This window comes from Schistocerca americana, chromosome 5 (genome assembly GCF_021461395.2).
Source record: "Schistocerca americana isolate TAMUIC-IGC-003095 chromosome 5, iqSchAmer2.1, whole genome shotgun sequence".
NCBI classification, from domain to species: domain Eukaryota; kingdom Metazoa; phylum Arthropoda; class Insecta; order Orthoptera; family Acrididae; genus Schistocerca; species Schistocerca americana.
In genome coordinates this window covers 432437481-432447751 of record NC_060123.1, presented here as the reverse complement: position 1 = coordinate 432447751, position 10271 = coordinate 432437481, and the positions used below count along the sequence as shown (strand labels likewise).

Sequence of the window (10271 nt, the reverse complement as noted above, 5' to 3'; positions counted from 1 at the left end):
CCTCCTTACCCACATCACAGACAGATTGCTTTTCTGATCAGGTGCAGTTGCTGTACGCAGTCCGGCCACTGTTGCTGGAGAGGCTGGTCATATGTGTGCGAGTTGTTCTTGTGCGAATGCGTGTTTTCTACTTTAGAAATAGGCCTTTTTGGTCAAAAGCTTAAATGTATAACTGTCTTTTTGTTGTGGCTGTTGTGACTCAGTGTCTCAGCTACATTGTGAAGGGCAGATGGGTGTGAGAATTATACGTGATTAATGTAACACTTCATTCATACAAGTTGTTGACAGGAATAATATACACAAGAATGGAAAAGAAAACTGAGGATTAGTTAAATGATAATCCGTTTGGCTTTAGTAAAGGTAAAGGCATCATCGATGTAATTGTGGTGCTGCATTTGATAAAAAGTGAAACTTGATAAAAATCCAGGCATGTTTATACGATCTGTTGATCTAGAAAAAGTGTTTTACAATGCAAATTGGTGTAAAATGTTAATAGACATAAAATACTCAAATGTATAAGAGCCAAGAGGGAACAACACAAATGGAAGACCAAGAAGGAAGTGCTCGTATTAAAAAAGATGTAAGGCAGGGATGCAGTCTTCCTACCCTATTGTTCAACCTGTTCATTGAAGAAGTAATAACAGAAATAAAAGAAAAGTTTCAGGCTAGGATTAAAATCCAAGGCAAAAGGATATCAATGATTAGTTTTGCTAAAAACTTGGTGTATTCAGTGAAAGCAAGAAAAAATTACAGAAAATACTGAATGGAATAAAGAGTCTATTAAGCCCAGAATGTGGATTCAGAGTAAACCAAAGACAGACAAAAGAATTGATGAGTAAGATAAATGAGATTACTGACAAACTTAACATCAAAATTAGGGACCACAAAGTAGATGAACTGAAGGAATTCTGTTACCTTGGAAGTAAAATAATGCATGACAAATGAAGGACGACATAAAAAGCAGACCAGTACAGGCAAAGAGGGCATTCCTGGGCAGGAGAAGTCTGCTGGTATAAAACACTGGCCTTAATTTGAGGGAGAAATTTCTGAGAGTGTACATGTGGAGCACACCATTGCATGAAAGTGAATTTTGGAGTTTGTCCAACAAATAGCTGAGGACTTTGGGTATAATGAAATGCTTACTGACTTTACATAATATGAAAAATTCTTAGGATTTTTATTGAGGTTAGTTGACAAAATTTTAAAGTGAGTACTGGTAGTAATTAAATACACTAAGCAGTAAGTAAAACAATATTAAAAATGTGGATGCATAAGATGATTTAAATTACTACTAATGGTAGTAGGGACAAAGGTGTCCATAAGTTATCAACAAGAATGATGTTAGTATTCGTTTGGAATGGCTGGGGAATGTGAATCACTTCTCTATCCTCTGAATAAAGTGGGCAGAGAGTTTGTGTGACCTTGCTAAAGTCTTTGACTGCTTGGGTCATAAAATTGTACTTTGGAAACTAAAATATTATGGCATTAACAGTATCACTCTTGCAGGGATAGAATCTTACTTTCAAAATAAAGCAGAGGGTCTCATTAACAAATTGTATCACTGGCATGAAACTAACCTCAGAATGGGGGAACATGACTTGTTCAGTATTGAGACCAACCTTGTTTCCAAATCTGTCACTTGGTACAAAAGGCAGTTCAAAGACAGTAATGTTTGCTGATGGCTCAGACATATTATTTAGTGTCCAAACTCAAACTTGGCAGGTACAGCTCAGATACTAGTCAAACAGACCTACACATGGTTTATAGTTAACAGTCTTTAAGGATTAATTTCACAAAGACTGATACAACACAGTTTCAAACAAGCAATAATGAACTGTTAGCATTAGAAATAGACATTAATGGCACTCATACACCAACAGAAACTGCCTGCATGAAATTGATTGGGGTTCAATTGAGCACAATTTAATGTGGAGTGGGAAAACTAATCAAGAAGCTCAGTTCAACGAGTTACATCCTTCCAAGCATCTCTCATTGTGTTGACTTAAAGACAAAATGTTTGGGTTTTTTTGGTAGTTTTATTCCATGTTATCCTATGAAGTTATCTTCTGGGGCAGTGTACCTAAGGTAAATAAAGTAGGTCTATTTATATGGCAGCAGCAAGCAGTGATAACACTGTATAAAGCAGATAACCATGTTTCTTGTAGAAACCTTTTCAAGGATCTTGGAATTCTTGCACTCACATCCCAATACATTTACTTCTAAATGGTTTTTCTCATTGATAGTAAAGATCAGTTACAGCTGAACTGTGATGTGAGCAAGCCACTAAAATAATCTACTAGATTTCAAACAGTTGAAACTCCAGGTAGGAATATCAACAATGTAAGAAAAGACTGATTGCATGTCAAGTTGCAGATAGGCACAATTAAAAGACACTTACATTAAGCTTTCTGCCACACCATTGATCAGTAAAAGAGATACACACACACCATTCACACATGTAAGCAAACGCATACCTCATGCACACGACTGCCAACTCCAGCATCTGGGGCGGGAATGCAGCCTGAGATGCCGGCATTGGCTGTCGTGTGTGTGTGTGTGTGTGTGTGTGTGAGAGAGAGAGAGAGAGAGAGAGAGAGAGAGATGTCTTTTCATTGTGCCTGTCTTCTAGAGTTCACATGACTTGTGCACTCTGGTAGGAAGATATTCAACAAACTCCCATCCAACACAAAGCAAGAAATTGGAAATCCATACTAATTTAAAAGAAAATTGAAAACATGTCTCTTTAGCCATTCTTTCTGCAAATTATCTGAATATTTCTATTCAGAGATTGAAATGTCCTGTAGCTGTACAGTAAGTAGCAGTGTTCACTGTAAAACTGCAAATGAGATTGTAATGTACTGTAAGTAGGATGCAGCATTTATAGTTGCAGATTTTTCTTTGAAAAATACCATTGTAATCATATAAATATTAAGGTACTAATAGCCTATCAACAGCTGCTGTAGGACTGGCAAAATAAAACTGACCCAGAAAATATATACAATGGGACTCATATGGGATTGACCCTTGTTAATGAATGTTGCATAATATGCTGAAAATGGCAACTGTTGACGTCAATGCAGCACTGTGCTAGGTTTATCAATCTGTGAGACATGTACAGCACCTCTACCTGTGGGATAGAAACAATAGTGTTTTCAATATTTTGCAGGAGCTACTCCAGTGTATGAGTATTACACCTGGCCCTTCAGTTTTCCTCAGGTGGTATAGGTGTCCTGGAATTTGTACTGCTTCTGCTGACTGTCCTCTCCTCACTAAACACCTCAAGCACTTGTAACAAGGCAGTGTATGTTGTTACTTTGTCTTGTTGAAATTATCCTTGGAGTTGCTCATTTTCTGTGAGTTGATCCAGACACGGATTAAATAGCTTCTGGTCAAACCAGTTAGCATTAACAGTTTGATGAAAAACTTTGTTTGACAAAAAAACACAAAGGCCAATCTTGAGGTCAAGCAATGGCTGTTCTAAGTACTTCGGGATTTTCTGGTGCATAATTGTGGGTGTTCTATGAGTTTACATAGACTGAACTAGGCCTCAGCTGAAGACATGAAAAGCTGAGGATCCCAAAGAGCCCGATTCCATTTTGTTCAGAAATCATTTGGTATACAAAATGATCACTATATGCTTTGAAATACATGTAATGAGTGTTTTGTTAACCATATTGGACACCTTTATGAACTACTTGCCTTGGGCACCATTTGGTAAACACAACAGTTATTACATGCTTCGATAACACATGTAATGAAAGTTTTGTTCACCAAATGCCGTCCATGAATAATAGACAGCTAATGAAGGCTGAAAGCAGTTATGATTGTGTCATAAAATGTGATTTTGTCAGGAATAAATGAAAGTTCACAGCATGTTAGTAATGGATCTCCTTTGATAGTATTTATTTATTTTTGAAAGAATTACATTCTATGTTAGATGTTCACAAAATTTTCAAGTGATTCCTTGTCATAAGGTATGAACTCTCTCTCTCTTTGCAACATCTAAAACAATCTGCAGCAATAGTTGGAATGTTATTGTTTAGCTACATTATATACTTCTATTTTTTTTCTGCGCTACTGACTGGTTTTGCTGTTTATGCCATTGCCAAGTATATATGGACTAGAAGATCTACAAGCACTTGAGAATGGTGCAGATGCAGAAACTGACTGATAGCGCAAATAAATTCTAATTGGATGTTGATTTAGGACATGCAGGCTTTCAATTCTCGTACAGCCATCTTGATTTAAGATTCCCTAAACTGCACAACGGAAATGTACAATTTCCTTCCCCATCCTTGTCCAATCTGACCTTGTGTCCCATCCCTAATGACATAATCATTGATGGGACACTCAATCTCTCTCTTCTTCCCTATTTTTGCTTAGTGTTATTGGCATAATGTTGTACTTTACTTACATTCACCTGCAGAACATACATGTCTTGCAACATACACATACAGGGGCTTCAACATAGTTTTCTGCCTTTGCTTGTTGAAGTCAACAGGTGATTTCACATCAGCCATATTCCTTTTACCACAGCAAGAACAAGGGTGATTTTCACAGGGAAATTCCCAAAACAGATTCTCACAAAAAAAAAGAGCACTAGATCAACCAGAACTTCTATATCACTGTTAAACGTAGGAATTATAAACAGTAGGCAGTGCTAATTGGTAATGCTCACTTGTGAGGACAAGATTAGATCAATTGCAGCATGCATAGAGGAATTTAATGATCACTCTTCCTGTGCTCCATATGTGAATGGAATGGGAAAACCTAACAAGTAGTAAAATGGCACATACTCTCTGCCATGCTCTTCAAGTGGTTCACAGAGTATAGATGCAGGTACAAAATTTTAAGTTCAGTTTTATTTCCATGGATACTCACAGTACTCACTCTGTGGTTCATATTTTACTTACTTGTACAAGATTTTTACTGGTCCTTTTTCATTTCTTAATCTTGACAGACCATTACCAGTGATTATGTGTTGAGATGAAGATTCATTTTGTGAAAAAGTCAGAAATAGTGCCAGAGATCCGTACTAGAAATGGATCTCATACTGATGGTGTAGTGCAGTGTTGGTGATTAAACAAAGTAACTATATCCTGAGCGCATTGTATATATTGTCATTTTCTTTCATAACTTATTTGTGAACTCAAGTGCAACAAAGTAATTTTTCTATTTGCTGTAACAGTGGACAAATGCTGCGTAAATTATCTGGAGAAATAGCTGTTATGTTATCTAAAGTCAGTGCCCCAGAAACATTGCAGAAATCCAGCACTGAGTGCTCTGGTTTCTTGACTTATTGGACTAGAGTTGAGTGCTATCTGCATGATCTTTCCACAATCCTCAATTCATAAACTGCAAATTTCCAGTTGACATCGAACATTTGTTTGAAGTGAGAGCACTTTTTCTTTAAAATATAGTGTACTTATGCCAGTTTATTCTAGAATATTTGCAGGTAGCTATCTAGAATGCATAGAATATACTTACTCTGTTACAGAAAATTCAAAAGGAACTAGTGCCTGTCCAGCAGCAGCTTTGATTTTGATTGCTTCTTGAAGTGGAACGTGAATATTTCCACAGCAATTGAAAACTTTATGAAATGCTCCACATTTTCATTGCTCAATACAAATGTCTAAAATTTTGTATTTCTCAATTTGGGCCCATTCCCTCTTTTTTTGTACATACATACACACATTTTCTAATATGTCATTGTTTAGGTGCCTCAATATGCCTGAATTCAAATGTTGTCTTTTGTAACACACCAGTACAAGAATGTTCAGTTTTGCTAAAGTGAGACAATTTGTTAGTGTTATTCATGGCAGAAGCAAGCACTGATGACCAAAATGTAATTATAAAATCTGCAAGCTATAACATGTATACTACTGTAGAGTATCTGCCCAGAAAAACAGATAAAGGAATTGTGGTGCAACTTTAAATAAGAAATGATCATCACATTATGTCTGAGTGACCTGACAAAACTTAAATATTGCCAAAAATACCAGTGGAATTACTGTTTTCTTTAACATCAGAAAGCTGCTAAGCACACTAAACAGACTGAACACTAAATTTTTCATATTAATTAATGGGTTGTATATGCTTCTTGCAGTATGATCAATTCCTTGTAACTCACAATACTAGATGAACATTGATGGTAAAAAAATAAAATCATGCTCTCGCTCTCTCTCTCTCCTTTCCCCGAAGGACTCCATTAACCAATTTTTTCTAATCAGATGCATGATCCTTACATTCACAGTTATTGGCACTAGCATATAGTACTCAAAAATTACTTATTCAGCAATTCTCTTTCACAAATATCTCCTGTATTTCACAATTTCAATAAAGTGACAGCTATAACAATTTTATGGTGCTTGTTCACAATATTCATTGTCTTTTTGCTTAGTTTCCCTGTCACCTGAGAAACCTGAACATTTGGAAAATACAAAAAAAAAAAACAAATGCATGGTTGAGAGGAGCTTTGACATTTTTTTAAGAGTAGCTAAAAGGCAACTAAACATGGACACTATGGATTTTATAAAATATTTCAATGAGAGGCTTAACAAAAAATAAAATCTCAAAAGAAACTGAGTGTGGAAAATGTTTGCCAACACTCAGCAAAATACCTTAAATGTGCATGTAAGAGTAACATGGAATGTAGCAATAATCTGAAACAATAAATTATCAGTGGTCTCCATCAAGTGTACACAATTCCAAAAAATAAATGAAAACTGCCTGCAAAACAGATGTTCTTCATAAATTTATGGAACAACTGCTAGAGGAAACAGAAGATGCATATTCATGACTCATACAAAATTGCTACCGGTATCTGTTAAGAATTCCCCATTCTGATGCAACGTTTACCACTCATTATTGTGGAATGGGAAATTTCCATACCATAACTGGACAATGAAAGGTTTTAAACAGTTTTTCTTTTGTCTATAAGTACAAATAATTCCTAACTCTATCATTGTTGTAGCACTTAATTAAAAACAAATATTGGGGGAATGGGCTGTTATTTGATAACTGACAGTACCATAATCCATTTTACTTGATAAATTCATCCTAGTTCTTATTGTTTTCATGCCTTTGTACTGATATTTGGCCTAAAATGCATTGCTGTTACTTAACTAATAGAGATCCAGTTCATACTTTGATTTCAAGTGTGAAAACTGTCATTAAGAGTCCAATGATCTCAATGATGTCAACATTCACATTATGCATCCCTGTTTGAGATCTAGTGCAGTGTGCAAAAGAAAGCATACATACAGTGAATCATATTAACAATCAATTTTCATACTAGAAACACTTTACTGTAATGCACATTTGTTGACTAACAAGATCACTGGCAATCAGCCTCTGAACTCAATAGAAATATATGTTTAAAAAAAAAAAAAATTCTTCTAAGATAAAGAGCACAAACTGCTACTTTGTTTTAGTAACTGAAGTGTAACTTATGAAATGAAACAATTTTCTAATATAAACTTTGTATTTTGTATATTTACATCATACAGGAAAAAAAATTAATGGTAACATATAAAGCTTAAGTGAATTGGCATATAGAGGAATGGATTAACACAGACACCAACAAGATGTGTATGATGTTAACTGTTGCCATATCAGCAAATTATTTGTCAAGTCCTGCCAAAGCCCACAAGGTACATAGATTTTACTGCTATGAACTGGGCAAACAGCAGCAGAGCATGCCTCTGAGGAGGAGAATTATTAAATAAGACACAATCACAGAAATGATCACAAAACTTACGTACTGTGTGCGAAAGCTTTTCAAAGTAGTAGCACTTTAGAACATGTGAGCACACCGGGAATATAACTTTTTTCACATTGTCCTAATTTCTAGATTACTTAATTTACCCTTAAACAGATCACGTACTATTATGTTCACAATTTTTTTTAAATCTAATTTGTTGAAAGTATTAATTCTAATAACTGAATAGTGTGAAGTCATGATTCTCTTAGCATACATTTTAATATGAAAAGTGTCATATTATGCTTATAAGTTACCTTACATGTAACAATGTATGTAGCCAAGCATACTTCATTACCAACTGAAACCTTTATATTCTCAAATTTATGCACATTTACTGTAGTAAATAAACAACCAGTGAATGGCACAATACCAAGTATGCTCTAATACATTTTACTTGTTAAAAAGTAAATGATTCAGCAGTAAACATTAACATTACATACAAATCTCTACACATAGTACATGACATTGGAAGACATCTTCCAGAAAATGTGTACTGTTACACTTGTGTTACATTATAAATGAAGGAAGACACAGTCACAATGGAGCTGAACATTGCCTTATGAAATGCAAGGAAATAGCCACCAAATTCACAATTCTATGAACATAAGCAGAAGAAAGAGCTCAACAACTATAAACAGTACATAATTAGCACACATCCGCAGCTTTATGCCAAAGAAGAAAGCTGAAATTTGCACTTCATTCAGTTGGATAGTTTTGCTTCTTTGGCTTGAAGTTCTAGCCACGCATCACCAAGAGCTTTTGCAAAATGATCTTCAACTGACAAGCAGCTATCAGCACCAGTATCATCGCACACTTCTTTTCTTTTCTCACGGCGTGAAGATCTCTTGGTATCTGCATTGTACAAGTTCATGTAATCATCCCCTAGAGATCTGCGAAAATGCTCATCAATGAGGGGGTCACATTCGCCTGAGAGCATTTGTCGACAATGCCCTGGGCGGTGCCCTGCAATTGCTGACATTGCCTCGCTGTACGAGGGGGGGTGGCAGCCCATTGCCTCTCGTCGACATGTCGAGGGGGGTGTCGCTATCCTCTGCCTGTGCAGTCGACGGTGTGTCTGCCAATTCGCTGCGGCAGGGGCCCGTAATCTTGAACTGCGCATGTGTTCTCGGTGCTGTAACTCTGCCGACAGCAGGTAGCATACCTCTCTTGAGTACTGCCTCTCCTCCAACGATGCGGCGTGGGGGTGAATTGTCTCGTACCATGGTGGCCGCACGTGATAAAACGTCTAGGGGTGATTCCGCGGTTTCCATTATTAGGTACAAATTAACTGGAAAGTACCTGATTGTGCGACAATATCCAAGATCTTGAATAGAATAACAGCGTCTTGCATCTGTTGCCCGAAATTCCTGAACACTACTGAAGTGACAAACACACTACTGACATTGCGTCCAGCCTCAGCATTTTGGAATGTGTGGAATGCAAAAAATGAAGTCAACGCCTGTGCTGCGATCTGTGCACAAACATTTCAACGATTTACATGTCGCAATATCGCCACTACTCTAAGCATTTAGTGTTTGAATTTCACTGACTTAAGTGAGTTCGTACGTCAGAATAAAAAGAGATATTTGTGGATGAAAAATACGGTGAACTGTTGCAAAAGAATTATGGGATCATTCATTTCCTACAGTATGGTAAACAAACGTCGTCCTTCGTTACTACGCGATATAACATTCTCACCTCAACTAGTTTCGTTTGTGGCCGCTAGAGACTGTCTTGACCGCTTCTATCTGCAGCTGCCATCTGGCGACAGTTGAATGAATCAACCTCAAAGCGGTAAATTTAAGATATGAAACTTCTTGGCAAGCGAGAATTCCTAAAATACTGTGCTGCAAGGAAAAGTGGTTGAAGGATCACTTTTTAATGGAAGTCATTTTTCGCTTCCGTTATAATACATGTCTTGCTTTGTGCACTACGCTGCTGGCCTACGTATTAACGGCTAGTTAGCTAGTTTCGTATCATTTTGAAAGATAAATCGTAATGATGTGGAACGAGTCAGCTTATATTCACATCGCAAATTAATTTGTAAATGTGATTACTTGCTGAAGTTCTATTTTTTGAAGTATACAGAAGTGAGTTAGTAATTCCTACCCACCACTTCTACACATTACTTTAATAGAAATTATTCTACGGAATAGGCGGAGTTGTAAAGAAGGATTTTGTTTAGTTTGTTTCCAAATTTTACTTTCGTGTCTGTCAGACATTTCATATCACTGGGAAAGTGATCTCTCTTCTTCTTTTTTTTTTTTTTTTTTTTTTTTTTTTTTTGCTGCGGGGCTGTGCACACCTTTTTGTGCTAAAGACAACCTTAATATGGAGTAATGAATGTTACTTTCTCTCTCGTTATTTTAATTATGTAAATCACTGTTGCTTTTGAACTGTAGTAGATTATTTACAAAAAAGTTCATGAGGGAATAAATATACTGTGAAGTAGTGATCAGAATGCCCAGCTCCTTAAAGTAGATGTCTACGAGATAATCAAGATTTCATC

The 10271-nt window shown here is 36.4% G+C and overlaps 1 pseudogene; it reads right to left on the bottom strand.

Annotated features, from left to right (window-relative positions):
• Positions 1-7474: 7474 nt before the first annotated feature.
• Positions 7475-9407, bottom strand: LOC124615609 (annotated as a pseudogene).
• Positions 9408-10271: the final 864 nt, after the last annotated feature.